We start from the raw sequence: 22,117 nt of genomic DNA, 5'->3' as shown, positions 1-22,117 counted from the left end.
CACCCCCAGTCAGTCAGTGAGTTGCAGCAATGGCCTCACCCCAGTCAGTGAGTTGCAGCATTGGCCTCACCACCAGTCAGTGAGTTGCAGCATTGGCCTCACCCCCCGTCAGTGAGTTTCAGCATTGGCCTCACCCCCAGTCAGTCAGCGAGTTACATCATTGGCGTCACCCTCAGGCAGTCAGTGAGTTACAGCATTGGCCTCACCACCAGTCTGTCAGCGAGTTGCAGCATTGCCTTCACCCCCAGTCAGTGAGTTGCAGCATTGGCCTCACCCCCAGTCAGTGAGTTACAGCATTGGCCTCACCCCCAGTCAGTCAGCGAGTTACATCATTGGCGTCACCCTCAGGCAGTCAGTGAGTTACAGCATTGGCCTCACCACCAGTCTGTCAGCGAGTTGCAGCATTGCCCTCACCCCCAGTCAGTGAGTAGCAGCATTGGCCTCACCCCCAGTCAGTGAGTTACAGCATTGCCCTCACCCCCAGTCAGTGAGTTACAGCATTGCCCTCACCCACAGTCAGTGAGTCGTAGCATTGGCCTCACCCCCAGTCAGTAAGTTACAGCATTGGCCTCACCCCCAGTCAGTCAGTGAGTTGCAGCATTGCCCTCACCCCCAGTGAGTAGCACAATTGGCCTCACCCCCAGTCAATCAGTGAGTTGCAGCATTGGCCACACCCCCAGTCACTCAGTGAGTGGCAGCATTGGCCTCACGCCCAGTCACTCAGTGAGTTGCAGCATTGGCCTCACCTCCAGTCAGTCAGCGAGTTACAGCATTGACCTCACCCCCAGTCAGTGAGTTACAGCATTGGCCTCAACCCCAGTCAGTCAGTGAGTTGCAGCATTGGCCTCACCCCAGACACTCTGTGAGTTACAGCATTGGCCTCACCCCCAGTCAGTGAGTTGCAGCATTGTCCTCACCACCAGTCAGTGAGTTGCAGCATTGGCCTCACCACCAGACAGTGAGTTACAGCATTGGCCTCACTTCCAGTCAGTGAGTTACAGCATTGCACTCACCACCAGTCAGTCAGTGAGTTGCAGCATTGGCCTCACCCCCAGTCAGTGAGTTGCAGCATTGGCCTCACCCACAGTCAGTCAGTGAGTTACAGCATTGGCCTCACCCCCAGTCAGTGAGTTGCAGCATTGGCCTCACCCACAGTCAGTCAGTGAGTTGCAGCATTGGCCTCACCCCCAGTCAGTCAGTGAGTTACAGCATTGGCCTCACCCCCAATCAGTCAGTGAGTTGCAGCATTGGCCTCACCCCCAAACAGTCAGTGAGTTACAGCATTGGCCTCACCCCCAGTCAGTGAGTTGCAGCATTAACCTCACCACCAGTCAGTTAGTTGCAGCATTGGCCTCACCCCCAGTCAGTCAGCGAGTTACATCATTGGCGTCACCCTCAGGCAGTCAGTGAGTTACAGCATTGCCCTCACCCCCAGTCAGTGAGTTACAGCATTGGCCTCACCACCAGTCAGTGAGTAGCAGCATTGGCCTCACCCCCAGTCAGTGAGTTACAGCATTGTACTCACCCCCAGTCAGTGAGTAGCAGCATTTGCCTCACCCCCAGTCAGTGAGTAGCAGCATTGGCCTCACCCCCTGTCAGTGAGTTACAGCATTGGCCTCACCCCCAATCAGTCAGTGAGTTACAGCATTGGCCTCACCCCCAGTCAGTGAGTTACAGCATTGCCCTCACCCACAGTCAGTGAGTAGCAGCATTGGCCTCACCCCCAGTTAGTAAGTTACAGCATTGGCCTCACCCCCAATCAGTCAGTTAGTTACAGCATTGGCCTCACCCCCAGTCAGTGAGTTACAGCATTGCCCTCACCCCCAGTCAATCAGTGAGTTACAGCATTGGCCTCACTCCCAGTCAGTGAGTTACAGCATTGCCCTCACCCCCAGTCAATCAGTGAGTTACAGCATTGCCCTCACCCACAGTCAGTCAGTGAGTTGCAGCATTGGCCTCACGCCCAGTCACTCAGTGAGTTGCAGCATTGGCCTCACCTCCAGTCAGTCAGCGAGTTACAGCATTGGCCTCACCCCCAGTCAGTGAGTTACAGCATTGGCCTCAACCCCAGTCAGTCAGTGAGTTGCAGCATTGGCCTCACCCCCAGTCAGTGAGTTACAGCATTGGCCTCACCCTCAGGCAGTCAGTGAGTTGCAGCATTGGCCTCACCCCCAATCAGTCAGTGAGTTACAGCATTGCCCTCACCCCCAGTCAGTGAGTAGCAGCATTGGCCTCACCCCCAATCAGTCAGTGAGTTACAGCATTGCCCTCACCCCCAGTCAGTGAGTTGCAGCATTGGCCTCACCCCCAATCAGTCAGTGAGTTGCAGCATTGGCCTCACCCACAGTCAGTCAGTGAGTTGCAGCATTGGCCTCACCCCCAATCAGTCAGTGAGTTACAGCATTGCCCTCACCCCCAGTAAGTGAGGAGCAGCATTGGCCTCATCCCCAGTCAGTGAGTTACAGCATTGCCCTCACCCCCAGTCAATCAGTGAGTTACAGCATTGCCCTCACCCACAGTCAGTCAGTGAGTTGCAGCATTGGCCTCACGCCCAGTCACTCAGTGAGTAGCAGCATTGGCCTCACCCCCAGTAAGTGAGGAGCAGCATTGGCCTCACCCCCAGTCAGTGAGTTACAGCATTGCCCTCACCCCCAGTCAATCAGTGAGTTACAGCATTGCCCTCACCCACAGTCAGTCAGTCAGTTGCAGCATTGGCCTCACGCCCAGTCACTCAGTGAGTTGCAGCATTGTCCTCACCTCCAGTCAGTCAGCGAGTTACAGCATTGGCCTCACCCCCAGTCAGTGAGTTACAGCATTGGCCTCAACCCCAGTCAGTCAGTGAGTTGCAGCATTGGCCTCACCCCCAGTCAGTCAGCGAGTTACAGCATTGGCCTCACCCCCAGTCAGTGAGTTACAGCATTGCCCTCACCCCCAGTCAATCAGTGAGTTACAGCATTGCCCTCACCCACAGTCAGTCAGTGAGTTGCAGCATTGGCCTCACCCCCAGACACTCAGTGAGTTGCAGCATTTGCCTCACCACCAGTCAGTGAGTTCCAGCATTAGCCTCACCCCCAGTCAGTGAGTTACAGCATTGGGCTCACCACCAGACAGTGAGTTCCAGCATTTGCCTCACCCCCAGTCAGTGAGTTACAGCATTGGCCTCACCACCAGACAGTGAGTTCCAGCATTTGCCTCACCCCCAGTCAGTGAGTTGCAGCATTGGCCTCACCTCCTGTCAGTCAGCGAGTTACAGCATTGGCCTCACCCCCAGTCAGTGAGTTACAGCTTTGGCCTCAACCCCAGTCAGTCAGTGAGTTGCAGCACTGGCCTCACCCCAGACACTCTGTGAGTTACAGCATTGGCCTCACCCCCAGTCAGTGAGTTGCAGCATTGGCCTCACCCCCAGTCTGTCAGCGAGTTACAGCATTGGCCTCACCCCTAGACACTCAGTGAGTTACAGCATTGGCCTCACCCCCAGTCAGTGAGTTACAGCATTGGCCTCACCACCAGTCAGTGAGTTGCAGCATTGGCCTCACCACCAGTCAGTGAGGTACAGCATTGGCCTCACTTCCAGTCAGTGAGTTACAGCATTGCACTCACCACCAGTCAGTCAGTGAGTTGCAGTATTAAACTCACCACCAGTCAGTGAGTGGCAGCATTGGCCTCACCCCAGACACACTGAGTTACAGCATTGGCCTCACCCCCAGTCAGTGAGTTGCTGCATTGGCCTCACCCACAGTCAGTCAGTGAGTTGCAGCATTGGCCTCACCCCCAATCAGTCAGTGAGTTGCAGCATTGGCCTCACCCACAGACAGTCAGTGAGTTGCAGCATTGGCCTCACCCCCAATCAGTCAGTGAGTTACAGCATTGGCCTCACCCACAGTCAGTCAGTAAGTTGCAGCATTGGCCTCACCCCCAGTCAGTCAGTAAGTTGCAGCATTGGCCTCACCCCCAGTCAGTCACTGAGTTGCAGCATTGGCCTCACCCCAGTCAGTGAGTTGCAGCATTGGCCTCACCACCAGTCAGTGAGTTCCAGCATTGGCCTCACCCCCAGTCAGTCAGCGAGTTGCAGCATTGGCCTCACCCCCAGGCAGTCAGTGAGTTGCAGCATTGGCCTCACCCCCAGTCAGTCAGCGAGTTGCAGCATTGGCCTCACCCCCAGTCAGTGAGTTACAGCATTGGCCTCACTTCCAGTCAGTGAGTTACAGCATTGGCCTCACCCTCAGGCAGTCAGTGAGTTGCAGCATTGGCCTCACCCCAGACACACTGTGAGTTACAGCATTGGCCTCACCCCCAGTCAGTGAGTTGCTGCATTGGCCTCACCCACAGTCAGTCAGTGAGTTGCAGCATTGGCCTCACCCACAGTCTGTCAGTGAGTTGCAGCATTGGCCTCACCCCCAATCAGTCAGTGAGTTACAGCATTGGCCTCACCCACAGTCAGTCAGTGAGTTGCAGCATTGGCCTCACCCCCAGTCAGTCAGTGAGTTACAGCATTGGCCTCACCCACAGTCTGTCAGTGAGTTGCAGCATTGGCCTCACCCCCAATCAGTCAGTGAGTTACAGCATTGGCCTCACCCACAGTCAGTCAGTGAGTTGCAGCATTGGCCTCACCCCCAATCAGTCAGTGAGTTACAGCATTGGCCTCACCCACAGTCTGTCAGTGAGTTGCAGCATTGGCCTCACCCCCAATCAGTCAGTGAGTTGCAGCATTGGCCTCACACCCAATCAGTCAGTGAGTTATAGCATTGGCCTCACCCACAGTCAGTCAGTAAGTTACAGCATTGGCCTCACCCCCAGTCAGTGAGTTGCTGCATTGGCCTCACCCACAGTCAGTCAGTGAGTTGCAGCATTGGCCTCACCCACAGTCTGTCAGTGAGTTGCAGCATTGGCCTCACCCCCAATCAGTCAGTGAGTTACAGCATTGGCCTCACCCACAGTCAGTCAGTAAGTTGCAGCATTGGCCTCACCCCCAATCAGTCAGTGAGTTGCAGCATTGACCTCACCCACAGTCAGTCAGTAAGTTACAGCATTGGCCTCACCCCCAGTCAGTGAGTTGCTGCATTGGCCTCACCCACAGTCAGTCAGTGAGTTGCAGCATTGGCCTCACCCACAGTCTGTCAGTGAGTTGCAGCATTGGCCTCACCCCCAATCAGTCAGTGAGTTACAGCATTGGCCTCACCCACAGTCAGTCAGTGAGTTACAGCATTGGCCTCACCCCAGTCAGTCAGTGAGTTACAGCATTGGCCTCACCCCCAGTCAGTCAGTGAGTAGCAGCAATGGCCTCACCCCCAGTCAGTCAGTGAGTTGCAGCATTGCCCTCACCCCCAGTCAGTCAGTGAGGAGCAGCATTGGCCTCACCCCCAGTCAGTCAGTGAGTTCCAGCATTGGCCTCACCACCAGTCAGTCAGTGAGTTGCAGCATTGGCCTCACCCCCAGTCAGTCAGTGAGTTGCAGCAATGGCCTCACCCCCAGTCAGTCACTGAGTTGCAGCACTGGCCTCACCCCAGTCAGTGAGTTGCAGCATTGGCCTCACCACCAGTCAGTGAGTTGCAGCATTGGCCTCACCCCCCGTCAGTGAGTTTCAGCATTGGCCTCACCCCCAGTCAGTCAGCGAGTTACATCATTGGCGTCACCCTCAGGCAGTCAGTGAGTTACAGCATTGGCCTCACCACCAGTCTGTCAGCGAGTTGCAGCATTGCCTTCACCCCCCGTCAGTGAGTTGCAGCATTGGCCTCACCCCCAGTCAGTGAGTTACAGCATTGGCCTCACCCCCAGTCAGTCAGCGAGTTACATCATTGGCGTCACCCTCAGGCAGTCAGTGAGTTACAGCATTGGCCTCACCACCAGTCTGTCAGCGAGTTGCAGCATTGCCTTCACCCCCAGTCAGTGAGTTGCAGCATTGGCCTCACCCCCAGTCAGTGAGTTACAGCATTGGCCTCACCACCAGTCTGTCAGCGAGTTGCAGCATTGCCCTCACCCCCAGTCAGTGAGTAGCAGCATTGGCCTCACCCCCAGTCAGTGAGTTACAGCATTGCCCTCACCCACAGTCAGTGAGTCGTAGCATTGGCCTCACCCCCAGTCAGTAAGTTACAGCATTGGCCTCACCCCCAGTCAGTCAGTGAGTTGCAGCATTGCCCTCACCCCCAGTGAGTAGCACAATTGGCTTCACCCCCAGTCAATCAGTGAGTTGCAGCATTGGCCACACCCCCAGTCACTCAGTGAGTGGCAGCATTGGCCTCACGCCCAGTCACTCAGTTAGTTGCAGCATTGGCCTCACCTCCAGTCAGTCAGCGAGTTACAGCATTGTCCTCACCCCCAGTCAGTGAGTTACAGCATTGGCCTCAACCCCAGTCAGTCAGTGAGTTGCAGCATTGGCCTCACCCCAGACACTCTGTGAGTTACAGCATTGGCCTCACCCCCAGTCAGTGAGTTGCAGCATTGTCCTCAGCCCCAGTCAGTCAGCGAGTTACAGCATTGGCCTCACCCCTAGATACTCAGTGAGTTACAGCATTGGCCTCACCCCCAGTCAGTGAGTTACAGCATTGGCCTCACCACCAGTCAGTGAGTTGCAGCATTGGCCTCACCACCAGACAGTGAGTTACAGCATTGGCCTCACTTCCAGTCAGTGAGTTACAGCATTGCACTCACCACCAGTCAGTCAGTGAGTTGCAGCATTGGCCTCACCCCCAGTCAGTGAGTTGCAGCATTGGCCTCACCCACAGTCAGTCAGTGAGTTACAGCATTGGCCTCACCCCCAGTCAGTGAGTTGCAGCATTGGCCTCACCCACAGTCAGTCAGTGAGTTGCAGCATTGGCCTCACCCCCAGTCAGTCAGTGAGTTACAGCATTGGCCTCACCCCCAATCAGTCAGTGAGTTGCAGCATTGGCCTCACCCCCAAACAGTCAGTGAGTTACAGCATTGGCCTCACCCCCAGTCAGTGAGTTGCAGCATTGGCCTCACCCACAGTCAGTCAGTGAGTTGCAGCATTGGCCTCACCCCCAGTCAGTCAGTGAGTTACAGCATTGGCCTCACCCCCAAACAGTCAGTGAGTTACAGCATTGGCCTCACCCCAGTCAGTCAGTGAGTTACAGCATTGGCCTCACCCACAGTCAGTGAGTTGCAGCATTGGCCTCACCCACAGTCAGTCAGTGAGTTGCAGCATTGGCCTCACCCCCAAACAGTCAGTGAGTTACAGCATTGGCCTCACCCCAGTCAGTCAGTGAGTTACAGCATTGGCCTCACCCCCAGTCAGTGAGTTGCAGCATTGGCCTCACCCACAGTCAGTCAGTGAGTTGCAGCATTGGCCTCACCCCCAAACAGTCAGTGAGTTACAGCATTGGCCTCACCCCAGTAAGTCAGTGAGTTCCAGCATTGGCCTCACCACCAGTCCCTCAGTGAGTTGCAGCATTGGCCTCACGCCCAGACACTCAGTGAGTTCCAGCATTGGCCTCACCCCCAGTCAGTCAGTGTGTTGCAGCATTGGCCTCACCGCCAGTCAGTCAGTGAGTTGCAGCATTGGCCTCACCCGCAGTCAGTCACTGAGTTGCAGCATTGGGCTCACCTCCAGTCAGTGAGTTACAGCATTGGCCTCACCCCCAGTCAGTCAGCGAGTTGCAGCATTGGCCTCACCCCCAGTCAGTGAGTTACAGCATTGGCCTCACCACCAGTCAGTCAGTGAGTTGCAGCATTGGCCTCACCCCCAAACAGTCAGTGAGTTACAGCATTGGCCTCTCACCCAGTCAGTCAGTGAGTTACAGCATTGGCCTCACCACCAGTCAGTCAGTGAGTTGCAGCATTGGCCTCACCCCCAGTCAGTGAGTTACAGCATTGGCCTCACCACTAGTCAGTCAGTGAGTTGCAGCATTGGCCTCACCCCCAGTCAGTCAGCGAGTTACATCATTGGCGTCACCCTCAGGCAGTCAGTGAGTTATCGCATTGGCCTCACCACCAGTCTGTCAGCGAGTTGCAGCATTGCCCTCAACCCCAGTCAGTGAGTTGCAGCATTGGCCTCACCCCAAGTCAGTGAGTTACAGCATTGGACTCACCCCCAATCAGTCAGTGAGTTACAGCATTGCCCTCACCCCCAGTCAGTGAGTAGCAGCATTGGCCTCACCCCCAGTCAGTCAGTGAGTTGCAGCATTGGCCTCACCCCAGACACTCTGTGAGTTACAGCATTGGCCTCACCGCCAGTCAGTGAGTTGCAGCATTGGCCTCACCTCCAGTCAGTCAGCGAGTTACAGCATTGACCTCACCCCCAATCAGTCAGTGAGTTACAGCATTGCCCTCACCCCCAGTCAGTGAGTAGCAGCATTGGCCTCACCCCCAGTCAGTCAGTGAGTTGCAGCATTGGCCTCACCCCAGACACTCTGTGAGTTACAGCATTGGCCTCACCCCCAGTCAGTGAGTTGCAGCATTGGCCTCACCTCCAGTCAGTCAGCGAGTTACAGCATTGCCCTCACCCACAGTCAGTGAGTAGCAGCATTGGCCTCACCCCCAGTCAGTAAGTTACAGCATTGGCCTCACCCCCAGTCAGTCAGTGAGTTGCAGCATTGCCCTCACCCCCAGTGAGTAGCACAATTGGCCTCACCCCCAGTCAATCAGTGAGTTGCAGCATTGGCCACACCCCCAGTCACTCAGCAAGTGGCAGCATTGGCCTCACGCCCAGTCACTCAGTGAGTTACAGCATTGGCCTCACCTCCAGTCAGTCAGCGAGTTACAGCATTGACCTCAGCCCCAGTCAGTGAGTTACAGCATTGGCCTCAACCCCAGTCAGTCAGTGAGTTGCAGCATTGGCCTCACCCCCAGTGAGTAGCACAATTGGCCTCACCCCCAGTCAATCAGTGAGTTGCAGCATTGGCCACACCCCCAGTCACTCAGTAAGTGGCAGCATTGGCCTCACGCCCAGTCACTCAGTGAGTTGCAGCATTGGCCTCACCTCCAGTCAGTCAGCGAGTTACAGCATTGACCTCACCCCCAGTCAGTGAGTTACAGCATTGGCCTCAACCCCAGTCAGTCAGTGAGTTGCAGCATTGGCCTCACCTCCAGTCAGTCAGTGAGTTGCAGCATTGCCCTCACCCCCAGTCAGTCAGTGAGTAGCAGCATTGGCCTCACCCCCAGGCAGTCAGTGAGTTCCAGCATTGGCCTCACCACCAGTCAGTCAGTGAGTTGCAGCATTGGCCTCACCCCCAGTCAGTCAGTGTGTTGCAGCATTGGCCTCACCCCCAGTCAGTCAGTAAGTTGCAGCATTGGCCTCACCCCCAGTCAGTCACTGAGTTGCAGCATTGGCCTCACCCCAGTCAGTGAGTTGCAGCATTGGCCTCACCACCAGTCAGTGAGTTCCAGCATTGGCCTCACCCCCAGTCAGTGAGTTACAGCATTGGCCTCACCCCCAGTCAGTCAGCGTGTTGCAGCATTGGCCTCACCCCCAGGCAGTCAGTGAGTTGCAGCATTGGCCTCACCCCCAGTCAGTCAGCGAGTTGCAGCATTGGCCTCACCCCCAGGCAGTCAGCGAGTTGCAGCATTGGCCTCACCCCCAGTCAGTGAGTTACAGCATTGGCCTCACCCCCAGTCAGTGAGTTGCAGCATTGGCCTCACCACCAGTCAGTGAGGTACAGCATTGGCCTCACCCCCAGTCAGTCAGTGAGTTGCAGCATTGGCCTCACCCCAGTCAGTGAGTTGCAGCATTGGCCTCACCACTAGTCAGTCAGTGAGTTGCAGCATTGGCCTCACCCACAGTCTGTCAGTGAGTTGCAGCATTGGCCTCACCCCCAATCAGTCAGTGAGTTACAGCATTGGCCTCACCCACAGTCTGTCAGTGAGTTGCAGCATTGGCCTCACCCCCAATCAGTCAGTGAGTTACAGCATTGGCCTCACCCACAGTCAGTCAGTAAGTTACAGCATTGGCCTCACCCCCAGTCAGTGAGTTGCTGCATTGGCCTCACCCACAGTCAGTCAGTGAGTTGCAGCATTGGCCTCACCCACAGTCTGTCAGTGAGTTGCAGCATTGGCCTCACCCCCAATCAGTCAGTGAGTTACAGCATTGGCCTCACCCACAGTCAGTCAGTAAGTTGCAGCATTGGCCTCACCCCCAATCAGTCAGTGAGTTACAGCATTGGCCTCACCCACAGTCTGTCAGTGAGTTGCAGCATTGGCCTCACCCCCAATCAGTCAGTGAGTTGCAGCATTGGCCTCACCCCCAATCAGTCAGTGAGTTATAGCATTGGCCTCACCCACAGTCAGTCAGTAAGTTACAGCATTGGCCTCACCCCCAGTCAGTGAGTTGCTGCATTGGCCTCACCCACAGTCAGTCAGTGAGTTGCAGCATTGGCCTCACCCACAGTCTGTCAGTGAGTTGCAGCATTGGCCTCACCCCCAATCAGTCAGTGAGTTACAGCATTGGCCTCACCCACAGTCAGTCAGTAAGTTGCAGCATTGGCCTCACCCCCAATCAGTCAGTGAGTTGCAGCATTGGCCTCACCCACAGTCAGTCAGTAAGTTACAGCATTGGCCTCACCCCCAGTCAGTGAGTTGCTGCATTGGCCTCACCCCCAGTCAGTCAGTGAGTTGCAGCATTGGCCTCACCCACAGTCTGTCAGTGAGTTGCAGCATTGGCCTCACCCCCAATCAGTCAGTGAGTTACAGCATTGGCCTCACCCACAGTCAGTCAGTGAGTTACAGCATTGGCCTCACCCCAGTCAGTCAGTGAGTTACAGCATTGGCCTCACCCCCAGTCAGTCAGTGAGTAGCAGCAATGGCCTCACCCCCAGTCAGTCAGTGAGTTGCAGCATTGCCCTCACCCCCAGTCAGTCAGTGAGGAGCAGCATTGGCCTCACCCCCAGTCAGTCAGTGAGTTCCAGCATTGGCCTCACCACCAGTCAGTCAGTGAGTTGCAGCATTGGCCTCACCCCCAGTCAGTCAGTGAGTTGCAGCAATGGCCTCACCCCCAGTCAGTCACTGAGTTGCAGCATTGGCCTCACCCCAGTCAGTGAGTTGCAGCATTGGCCTCACCACCAGTCAGTGAGTTGCAGCATTGGCCTCACCCCCCGTCAGTGAGTTGCAGCATTGGCCTCACCCCCAGTCAGTCAGTGAGTTACAGCATTGGCCTCACCACCAGTCTGTCAGCGAGTTGCAGCATTGCCTTCACCCCCAGTCAGTGAGTTGCAGCATTGGCCTCACCCCCAGTCAGTGAGTTACAGCATTGGCCTCACCCCCAGTCAGTCAGCGAGTTACATCATTGGCGTCACCCTCAGGCAGTCAGTGAGTTACAGCATTGGCCTCACCACCAGTCTGTCAGCGAATTGCAGCATTGCCCTCACCCCCAGTCAGTGAGTAGCAGCATTGGCCTCACCCCCAGTCAGTGAGTTACAGCATTGCCCTCACCCCCAGTCAGTGAGTTACAGCATTGCCCTCACCCACAGTCAGTGAGTCGTAGCATTGGCCTCACCCCCAGTCAGTAAGTTACAGCATTGGCCTCACCCCCAGTCAGTCAGTGAGTTACAGCATTGCCCTCACCCCCAGTGAGTAGCACAATTGGCCTCACCCCCAGTCAATCAGTGAGTTGAGGCATTGGCCTCACCCCCAGTCACTCAGTGAGTGGCAGCATTGGCCTCACGCCCAGTCACTCAGTGAGTTGCAGCATTGGCCTCACCTCCAGTCAGTCAGCGAGTTACAGCATTGGCCTCACCCCCAGTCAGCGAGTTACAGCATTGGCCTCACCCCCAGTCAGTGAGTTGCAGCATTGGCCTCACCACCAGTCAGTGAGTTGCAGGATTGGCCTCACCACCAGACAGTGAGTTACAGCATTGGCCTCACCCCCAGTCAGTCAGCGAGTTACAGCATTGGCCTCACCCCCAGTCAGTGAGTTGCAGCATTGGCCTCACCCCCAGTCAGTGAGTTGCAGCATTGGCCTCACCCCCAGTCAGTCAGCGAGTTACAGCATTGGCCTCACCCCCAGTCAGTGAGTTACAGCATTGGCCTCACCACCAGTCAGTGAGTTGCAGGATTGGCCTCACCACCAGACAGTGAGTTACAGCATTGGCCTCACTTCCCGTCAGTGAGTTACAGCATTGCACTCACCACCAGTCAGTGAGTTGCAGTATTAACCTCACCACCAGTCAGCGAGTTACAGCATTGGCCTCACCCTCAGGCAGTCAGTGAGTTGCAGCATTGGCCTCACCCCCAGTCAGTGAGATACAGCATTGGCCTCACCACCAGTCAGTCAGTGAGTTGCAGCATTGGCCTCACCCCCAGTCAGTGAGTAGCAGCATTGGCCTCACCACTAGTCAGTCAGTGAGTTGCAGCATTGGCCTCACCACCAGTCAGTGAGTTACAGCATTGGCCTCACCCCCAATCAGTCAGTGAGTTACAGCATTGGCCTCACCCCCAGTCTGTGAGTTACAGCATTGCCCTCACCCCCAGTCAGTGAGTTACAGCATTGGCCTCACCCCCAGTCAGTAAGTTACAGCATTGGCCTCACCCCCAGTCAGTCAGTGAGTTGCAGCATTGCCCTCATCCCCAGTGAGTAGCACAATTGGCCTCACCCCCAGTCAATCAGTGAGTTGCAGCATTGGCCACACCCCCAGTCACTCAGTGAGTGGCAGCATTGGCCTCACGCCCAGTCACTCAGTGAGTTGCAGCATTGGCCTCACCTCCAGTCAGTCAGCGAGTTACAGCATTGACCTCACCCCCAGTCAGTGAGTTACAGCATTGGCCTCAACCCCAGTCAGTCAGTGAGTTGCAGCATTGGCCTCACCCCAGACACTCTGTGAGTTACAGCATTGGCCTCACCCCCAGTCAGTGAGTTGCAGCATTGTCCTCAGCCCCAGTCAGTCAGCGAGTTACATCATTGGCCTCACCCCTAGATACTCAGTGAGTTACAGCATTGGCCTCACCCCCAGTCAGTGAGTTACAGCATTGGCCTCACCACCAGTCAGTGAGTTGCAGCATTGGCCTCACCACCAGACAGTGAGTTACAGCATTGGCCTCACTTCCAGTCAGTGAGTTACAGCATTGCACTCACCACCAGTCAGTCAGTGAGTTGCAGCATTGGCCTCACCCCCAGTCGGTGAGTTGCAGCATTGGCCTCACCCACAGTCAGTCAGTGAGTTACAGCATTGGCCTCACCCCCAGTCAGTGAGTTGCAGCATTGGCCTCACCCACAGTCAGTCAGTGAGTTGCAGCATTGGCCTCACCCCCAGTCAGTCAGTGAGTTAAAGCATTGGCCTCACCCCCAATCAGTCAGTGAGTTGCAGCATTGGCCTCACCCCCAAACAGTCAGTGAGTTACAGCATTGGCCTCACCCCCAGTCAGTGAGTTGCAGCATTGGCCTCACCCACAGTCAGTCAGTGAGTTGCAGCATTGGCCTCACCCCCAGTCAGTCAGTGAGTTACAGCATTGGCCTCACCCCCAATCAGTCAGTGAGTTGCAGCATTGGCCTCACCCCCAAACAGTCAGTGAGTTACAGCATTGGCCTCACCCCAGTCAGTCAGTGAGTTACAGCTTTGGCCTCACCCACAGTCAGTGAGTTGCAGCATTGGCCTCACCCACAGTCAGTCAGTGAGTTGCAGCATTGGCCTCACCCCCAAACAGTCAGTGAGTTACAGCATTGGCCGCTCCCCAGTCAGTCAGTGAGTTACAGCATTGGCCTCACCCCCAGTCAGTGAGTTGCAGCATTGGCCTCACCCACAGTCAGTCAGTGAGTTGCAGCATTGGCCTCACCCCCAAACAGTCAGTGAGTTACAGCATTGGCCTCACCCCAGTAAGTCAGTGAGTTCCAGCATTGGCCTCACCACCAGTCCCTCTGTGAGTTGCAGCATTGGCCTCACCCCCAGACACTCAGTGAGTTCCAGCATTGGCCTCACCCCCAGTCAGTCAGTGTGTTGCAGCATTGGCCTCACCGCCAGTCAGTCAGTGAGTTGCAGCATTGGCCTCACCCGCAGTCAGTCACTGAGTTGCAGCATTGGGCTCACCTCCAAGTCAGTGAGTTACAGCATTGGCCTCACCCCCAGTCAGTCAGCGAGTTGCAGCATTGGCCTCACCCCCAGTCAGTGAGTTGCAGCATTGGCCTCACCCCCAGTCAGTCAGTGAGTTGCAGCATTGGCCTCACCCCCAAACAGTCAGTGAGTTACAGCATTGGCCTCTCACCCAGTCAGTCAGTGAGTTACAGCATTGGCCTCACCACCAGTCAGTCAGTGAGTTGCAGCATTGGCCTCACCCCCAAACAGTCAGTGAGTTACAGCATTGGCCTCTCACCCAGTCAGTCAGTGAGGTACAGCATTGGCCTCACCACCAGTCAGTCAGTGAGTTGCAGCATTGGCCTCACCCCCAGTCAGTGAGTTACAGCATTGGCCTCACCACTAGTCAGTCAGTGAGTTGCAGCATTGGCCTCACCCCCATTCAGTCAGCGAGTTACATCATTGGCGTCACCCTCAGGCAGTCAGTGAGTTATCGCATTGGCCTCACCACCAGTCTGTCAGCGAGTTGCAGCATTGCCCTCAACCCCAGTCAGTCAGTTGCAGCATTGGCCTCACCCCAAGTCAGTGAGTTACAGCATTGGCCTCACCCCCAATCAGTCAGTGAGTTACAGCATTGCCCTCACCCCCAGTCAGTGAGTAGCAGCATTGGCCTCACCCCCAGTCAGTCAGTGAGTTGCAGCATTGGCCTCACCCCAGACACTCTGTGAGTTACAGCATTGGCCTCACCCCCAGTCAGTGAGTTGCAGCATTGGCCTCACCTCCAGTCAGTCAGCGAGTTACAGCATTGACCTCACCCCCAATCAGTCAGTGAGTTACAGCATTGCCCTCACCCCCAGTCAGTGAGTAGCAGCATTGGCCTCACCCCCAGTCAGTCAGTGAGTTGCAGCATTGGCCTCACCCCAGACACTCTGTGAGTTACAGCATTGGCCTCACCCCCAGTCAGTGAGTTGCAGCATTGGCCTCACCCCAGACACTCTGTGAGTTACAGCATTGGCCTCACCCCCAGTCAGTGAGTTGCAGCATTGGCCTCACCTCCAGTCAGTCAGTGAGTTGCAGCATTGGCCTCACCCCCAGTCAGTCAGTGAGTTGCAGCATTGCCCTCACCCCCAGTGAGTAGCACAATTGGCCTCACCCCCAGTCAATCAGTGAGTTGCAGCATTGGCCACACCCCCAGTCACTCAGTGAGTGGCAGCATTGGCCTCACGCCCAGTCACTCAGTGAGTTGCAGCATTGGCCTCAACTCCAGTCAGTCAGCGAGATACAGCATTGACCTCACCCCCAGTCAGTGAGTTACAGCATTGGCCTCAACCCCAGTCAGTCAGTGAGTTGCAGCATTGGCCTCAGCCCCAGTCAGTCAGCGAGTTACAGCATTGGCCTCAACCCTAGATACTCAGTGAGTTACAGCATTGGCCTCACCCCCAGTCAGTGAGTTACAGCATTGGCCTCACCACCAGTCAGTGAGTTGCAGCATTGGCCTCACCACCAGACAGTGAGTTACAGCATTGGCCTCACTTCCAGTCAGTGAGTTGCAGTATTAACCTCACCACCAGTCAGCGAGCTACAGCATTGGCCTCACCCTCAGGCAGTGAGTTGCAGCATTGGCCTCACCCACAGTCAGTCAGTGAGTTGCAGCATTGGCCTCACCCCCAGTCAGTGAGTTGCAGCATTGGCCTCACCCACAGTCAGTCAGTGAGTTGCAGCATTGGCCTCACCCCCAGTCAGTCAGTGAGTTACAGCATTGGCCTCACCCCCAATCAGTCAGTGAGTTGCAGCATTGGCCTCACCCCCAAACAGTCAGTGAGTTACAGCATTGGCCTCACCCCAGTCAGTCAGTGAGTTACAGCATTGGCCTCACCCACAGTCAGTGAGTTGCAGCATTGGCCTCACCCACAGTCAGTCAGTGAGTTGCAGCATTGGCCTCACCGCCAAACAGTCAGTGAGTTACAGCATTGGCCTCACCCCAGTCAGTCAGTGAGTTACAGCATTGGCCTCACCCCCAGTCAGTGAGTTGAAGCATTGGCCTCACCCACAGTCAGTCAGTGAGTTGCAGCATTGGCCTCACCCCCAAACAGTCAGTGAGTTACAGCATTGGCCTCACCCCAGTAAGTCAGTGAGTTCCAGCATTGGCCTCACCACCAGTCCCTCAGTGAGTTGCAGCATTGGCCTCACCCCCAGACACTCAGTGAGTTCCAGCATTGGCCTCAACCCCAGTCAGTCAGTGTGTTGCAGCATTGGCCTCACCTGCAGTCAGTCACTGAGTTGCAGCATTGGGCTCACCTCCAGTCAGTGAGTTACAGCATTGGCCTCACCCCCAGTCAGTCAGCGAGTTGCAGCATTGGCCTCACCCCCAGTCAGTGAGTTGCAGCATTGGCCTCACCCCCAGTCAGTCAGTGAGTTGCAGCATTGGCCTCACCCCCAAACAGTCAGTGAGTTACAGCATTGGCCTCTCACCCAGTCAGTCAGTGAGTTACAGCATTGGCCTCACCACCAGTCAGTCAGTGAGTTGCAGCATTGGCCTCACCCCCAAACAGTCAGTGAGTTACAGCATTGGCCTCTCACCCAGTCAGTCAGTGAGTTACAGCATTGGCCTCACCACCAGTCAGTCAGTGAGTTGCAGCATTGGCCTCACCCCCAAACAGTCAGTGAGTTACAGCATTGGCCTCTCACCCAGTCAGTCAGTGAGTTACATCATTGGCCTCACCACCAGTCAGTCAGTGAGTTGCAGCATTGGCCTCACCCCCAGTCAGTCAGCGAGTTACATCATTGGCGTCACCCTCAGGCAGTCAGTGAGTTATCGCATTGGCCTCACCACCAGTCTGTCAGCGAGTTGCAGCATTGCCCTCAACCCCAGTCAGTGAGTAGCAGCATTGGCCTCACCCCAAGTCAGTGAGTTACAGCATTGGCCTCACCCCCAATCAGTCAGTGAGTTACAGCATTGCCCTCACCCCCAGTCAGTGAGTAGCAGCATTGGCCTCACCCCCAGTCAGTCAGTGAGTTGCAGCATTGGCCTCACCCCAGACACTCTGTGAGTTACAGCATTGGCCGCACCCCCAGTCAGTGAGTTGCAGCATTGGCCTCACCTCCAGTCAGTCAGCGAGTTACAGCATTGACCTCACCCCCAGTCAGTGAGTTACAGCATTGGCCTCACCCCTAGACACTCAGTGAGTTACAGCATTGGCCTCACCCCAGTCAGTCAGTGAGTTACAGCATTGGCCTCACCCCCAGTCAGCGAGTTACAGCATTGGCCTCACCCCTAGACACTCAGTGAGTTACAGCATTGGCCTCACCCCAGTCAGTCAGTGAGTTACAGCATTGGCCTCACCCCCAGTCAGTGAGTTGCAGCATTGGCCTCACCCACAGTCAGTCAGTGAGTTGCAGCATTGGCCTCACCCCCAAACAGTCAGTGAGTTACAGCATTGGCCTCACCCCAGTCAGTCAGTGAGTTCCAGCATTGGCCTCACCCCCAGACACTCAGTGAGTTCCAGCATTGGCCTCACCCCCAGTCAGTCAGTGTGTTGCAGCATTGGCCTCACCCCCAGTCAGTCAGTGAGTTGCAGCATTGGCCTCACCCCCAGTCAGTCACTGAGTTGCAGCATTGGGCTCACCTCCAGTCAGTGAGTTACAGCATTGGCCTCACCCCCAGTCAGTCAGCGAGTTGCAGCATTGGCCTCACCCCCAGTCAGTGAGTTGCAGCATTGGCCTCACCCCCAGTCAGTCAGTGAGTTGCAGCATTGGCCTCACTCCCAAACAGTCAGTGAGTTACAGCATTGGCCTCTCACCCAGTCAGTCAGTGAGTTACAGCATTGGCCTCACCACCAGTCAGTCAGTGAGTTGCAGCATTGGCCTCACCCCCAGTCAGTGAGTTACAGCATTGGCCTCACCACTAGTCAGTCAGTGAGTTGCAGCATTGGCCTCACCCCCAGTCAGTCAGCGAGTTACATCATTGGCGTCACCCTCAGGCAGTCAGTGAGTTATAGCATTGGCCTCACCACCAGTCTGTCAGCGAGTTGCAGCATTGCCCTCAATCCCAGTCAATGAGTAGCAGCATTGGCCTCACCCCAAGTCAGTGAGTTACAGCATTGGCCTCACCCCCAATCAGTCAGTGAGTTACAGCATTGCCCTCAACCCCAGTCAGTGAGTAGCAGCATTGGCCTCACCCCCAGTCAGTCAGTGAGTTGCAGCATTGGCCTCACCCCAGACACTCTGAGAGTTAGAGCATTGGCCTCACCCCCAGTCAGTGAGTTGCAGCATTGGCCTCACCCCCAGTCAGTCAGTGAGTTGCAGCATTGCCCTCACCCCCAGTCAGTCAGTGAGTAGCAGCATTGGCCTCACCCCCAGTCAGTCAGTGAGTAGCAGCATTGGCCTCACCCCCAGTCAGTCAGTGAGTAGCAGCATTGGCCTCACCCCCAGTCAGTCAGTGAGTTCCAGCATAGGCCTCACCCCCAGTCAGTCAGTGAGTTGCAGCATTGGCCTCACCCCCAGTCATTCAGTGAGGAGCAGCATTGGCCTCACCCCCAGTCAGTCAGTGAGTTGCAGCATTGCCCTCACCCCCAGTCAGTCAGTGAGTAGCAGCATTGGCCTCACCCCCAGTCAGTCAGTGAGTTCCAGCAATGGCCTCACCCCCAGTCAGTCAGTGTGTTGCAGCATTGGCCTCACCCCCAGTCAGTCAGTGAGTTGCAGCATTGGCCTCACCCCCAGTCAGTCACTGAGTTGCAGCATTGGCCTCACCCCCAGTCAGTCAGTGAGTTACAGCATTGGCCTCACCCCCAGTCAGTCAGAGAGTTGCAGCATTGGCCTCACCCCCAGGCAGTCAGTGAGTTGCAGCATTGGCCTCACCCCCAGTCAGTGAGTTGCAGCATTGGCCTCACCACCAGTCAGTCAGCGAGTTGCAGCATTGGCCTCACTCCCAGGCAGTCAGTGAGTTGCAGCATTGGCCTCACCCCCAGTCAGTGAGATACAGCATTGGCCTCACCACCAGTCAGTCAGTGAGTTACAGCATTGGCCTCACCCCCAGTCAGTCAGCGAGTTGCAGCATTGGCCTCACCCCCAGTCAGTGAGTTGCAGCATTGGCCTCACCCCCAGTCAGTCAGTGAGTTGCAGCATTGGCCTCACCCCCAGTCAGTCAGCGAGTTGCAGCATTGGCCTCACCTCCAGTCAGTCAGCGAGTTACAGCATTGGCCTCACCCCCAGTCAGTCAGTGAGTTGCAGCATTGGCCTCACCCCCAGTCAGTGAGTTGCAGCATTGGCCTCACCTCCAGTCAGTCAGTGAGTTACAGCATTGGCCTCACCGCCAGACACTCAGTGAGTTCCAGCATTGGCCTCACCCCCAGTCAGTCAGTGTTTTGGAGCAATGTCCTCACCCCAGACACTCTGTGAGTGACAGCATTGGCCTCACCCCCAGTCAGTGAGTTACAGCATTGGCCTCAACCCCAGTCAGTCAGTGAGTTGCAGCATTGGCCTCACCGCCAGACACTCAGTGAGTTCCAGCATTGGCCTCACCCCCAGTCAGTCAGTGTTTTGGAGCAATGTCCTCACCCCAGACACTCTGTGAGTGACAGCATTGGCCTCACCCCCAGTCAGTGAGTTACAGCATTGGCCTCACCACCAGTCAGTCAGTGAGTTACAGCATTGGCCTCACCACTAGTCAGTCACTGAGTTGCAGCATTGCCCTCACCCCCAGTCAGTGAGTTACAGCATTGGCCTCACCACCAGTCAGTCAGTTAGTTGCAGCATTAACCTCACCACCAGTCAGTGAGTTGCAGCATTGGCCTCACCCCCAGTCAGTCAGCGAGTTACATCATTGGCGTCACCCTCAGGCAGTCAGTGAGTTACAGCATTGGCCTCACCACCAGTCAGTCAGCGAGTTGCAGCATTGGCCTCACCCCCAGTCAGTCAGCGAGTTACATCATTGGCGTCACCCTCAGACAGTCAGTGAGTAGCGTCATTGGCCTCACCACCAGTCAGTCAGCGAGTTGCAGCATGGGCCTCACCCCCAGTCAGTGGGTTACAGCATTGCCCTCACCCCCAGTCAGTGAGTAGCAGCATTGGCCTCACCCCCAGTCAGTGAGTTACAGCATTGGCCTCACCCCCAATCAGTCAGTGAGTTACAGCATTGGCCTCACCCCCAGTCAGTGAGTTACAGCATTGCCCTCACCCCCAGTCAGTGAGTTACAGCATTGCCCTCACCCACAGTCAGTGAGTAGCAGCATTGGCCTCACCCCCAGTCAGTAAGTTACAGCATTGGCCTCACCCCCAGTCAGTCAGTGAGTTGCAGCATTGCTCTCACCCCCAGTGAGTAGCACAATTGGCCTCACCCCCAGTCAATCAGTGAGTGGCAGCATTGGCCTCACCCCCAGTCACTCAGTGAGTGGCAGCATTGGCCTCACGCCCAGTCACTCAGTGAGTTGCAGCATTGGCCTAGCCTCCAGACACTCAGTGAGTTGCAGCATTGGCCTCACCCCCAGACACTCAGTGAGTTCCAGCATTGGCCTCACCCCCAGTCAGTCAGTGTGTTGCAGCATTGGCCTCACCCCCAGTCTGTCACTGAATTGCAGCATTGGCCTCACCCCCAGTCAGTGAGTTGCAGCATTGGCCTCACCAACGGTCAGTCAGCGAGCTTCAGCATTGGCCTCTCCCCCAGACACTCTGTGAGTGACAGCATTGGCCTCACCCCCAGTCAGTGAGTTACAGCATTGGCCTCACCCCCAGTCAGTCACTGAATTGCAGCATTGGCCTCACCCCCAGTCAGTGAGTTGCAGCATTGGCCTCACCAACGGTCAGTGAGCGAGCTTCAGCATTGGCCTCACCCCCAGTCAGTCACTGAATTGCAGCATTGGCCTCACCCCCAGTCAGTGAGTTGCAGCATTGGCCTCACCAGCGGTCAGTCAGCGAGCTTCAGCATTGGCCTCACCACCAGTCAGTCAGTGAGTTGCAGCATTGGCCTCACCCCGAGTCAGTGAGTTGCAGCATTGGCCTCACCACCAGTCAGTCAGTGAGTTGCGGCATTGGCCTCACCCCCAGTCAGTGAGTTACAGCATTGGCCTCACCACCAGTCAGTCAGTGAGTTGCAGCATTAACCTCACCACCAGTCAGTGAGTTGCAGCATTGGCCTCACCCCCAGTCAGTGAGTTGCAGCATTGCCCTCACCCCCAGTCAGTGAGTAGCAGCATTGGCCTCACCAACATTCAGTCAGTGAGTTGCAGCATTGGCCTCACCCCCCCGTCAGTGAGTTACAGCATTGGCCTCACCCCCAATCAGTCAGTGTGTTGCAGTATTAACCTCACCACCAGTCAGTGAGTTACAGCATTGGCCTCACCCCCAGTCAGTCAGTGAGTTACAGCATTGGCCTCACCCCAGTCAGTCAGTGAGTTACAGCATTGGCCTCACCCTCATGCAGTCTGTGAGTTGCAGCATAGGCCTCACCCCCAGTCAGTGAGTAGCAGCATTGGCCTCACCCCCAGTCAGTCAGTGAGTAGCAGCATTGGCCTCACCCCCAGTCAGTCAGTGAGTAGCAGCATTGGCCTCACCCCCAGTGAGTAGCACAATTGGCCTCACCCCCAGTCAGTCAGTGAGTTGCAGCATTGGCCTCACCCCCAGTCACTCAGTGAGTTGCAGCATTGGCCGCACCCCCAGACACTCAGTGAGTTCCAGCATTGGCCTCACCCCCAGTCAGTGAGTTGCAGCATTGGCCTCACCACCAGACAGTGAGTTCCAGCATTTGCGTCACCCCCAGTCAGTGATTTACAGCATTGCCCTCACCCCCAGTCAGTGAGTTACAGCATTGCCCTCACCCAAAGTCAGTGAGTAGCAGCATTGGCCTCACCCCCAGTCAGTAAGTTACAGCATTGGCCTCACCCCCAGTCAGTCAGTGAGTTGCAGCATTGCCCTCACCCCCAGTGAGTAGCACAATTGTCCTCACCCCCAGTCAATCAGTGAGTTGCAGCATTGGCCTCACGCCCAGTCACTCAGTGAGTTGCAGCATTGACCTAGCCTCCAGACACTCAGTGAGTTGCAGCATTTGCCTCACCACCAGTCAGTGAGTTCCAGCATTGGCCTCACCCCCAGTCAGTGAGTTACAGCATGGGCCTCACCACCAGTCACTCAGTGAGTTGCAGCATTGGCCTCACCCCCAGTCTATCAGTGAG

The sequence above is a fragment of the Heterodontus francisci genome, chromosome 29 (genome assembly GCF_036365525.1).
Source record: "Heterodontus francisci isolate sHetFra1 chromosome 29, sHetFra1.hap1, whole genome shotgun sequence".
NCBI classification, from domain to species: Eukaryota; Metazoa; Chordata; class Chondrichthyes; order Heterodontiformes; family Heterodontidae; genus Heterodontus; species Heterodontus francisci.
The sequence above is the reverse complement of the archived record's forward strand: the minus strand, read 5'-3'. Positions refer to the sequence as shown.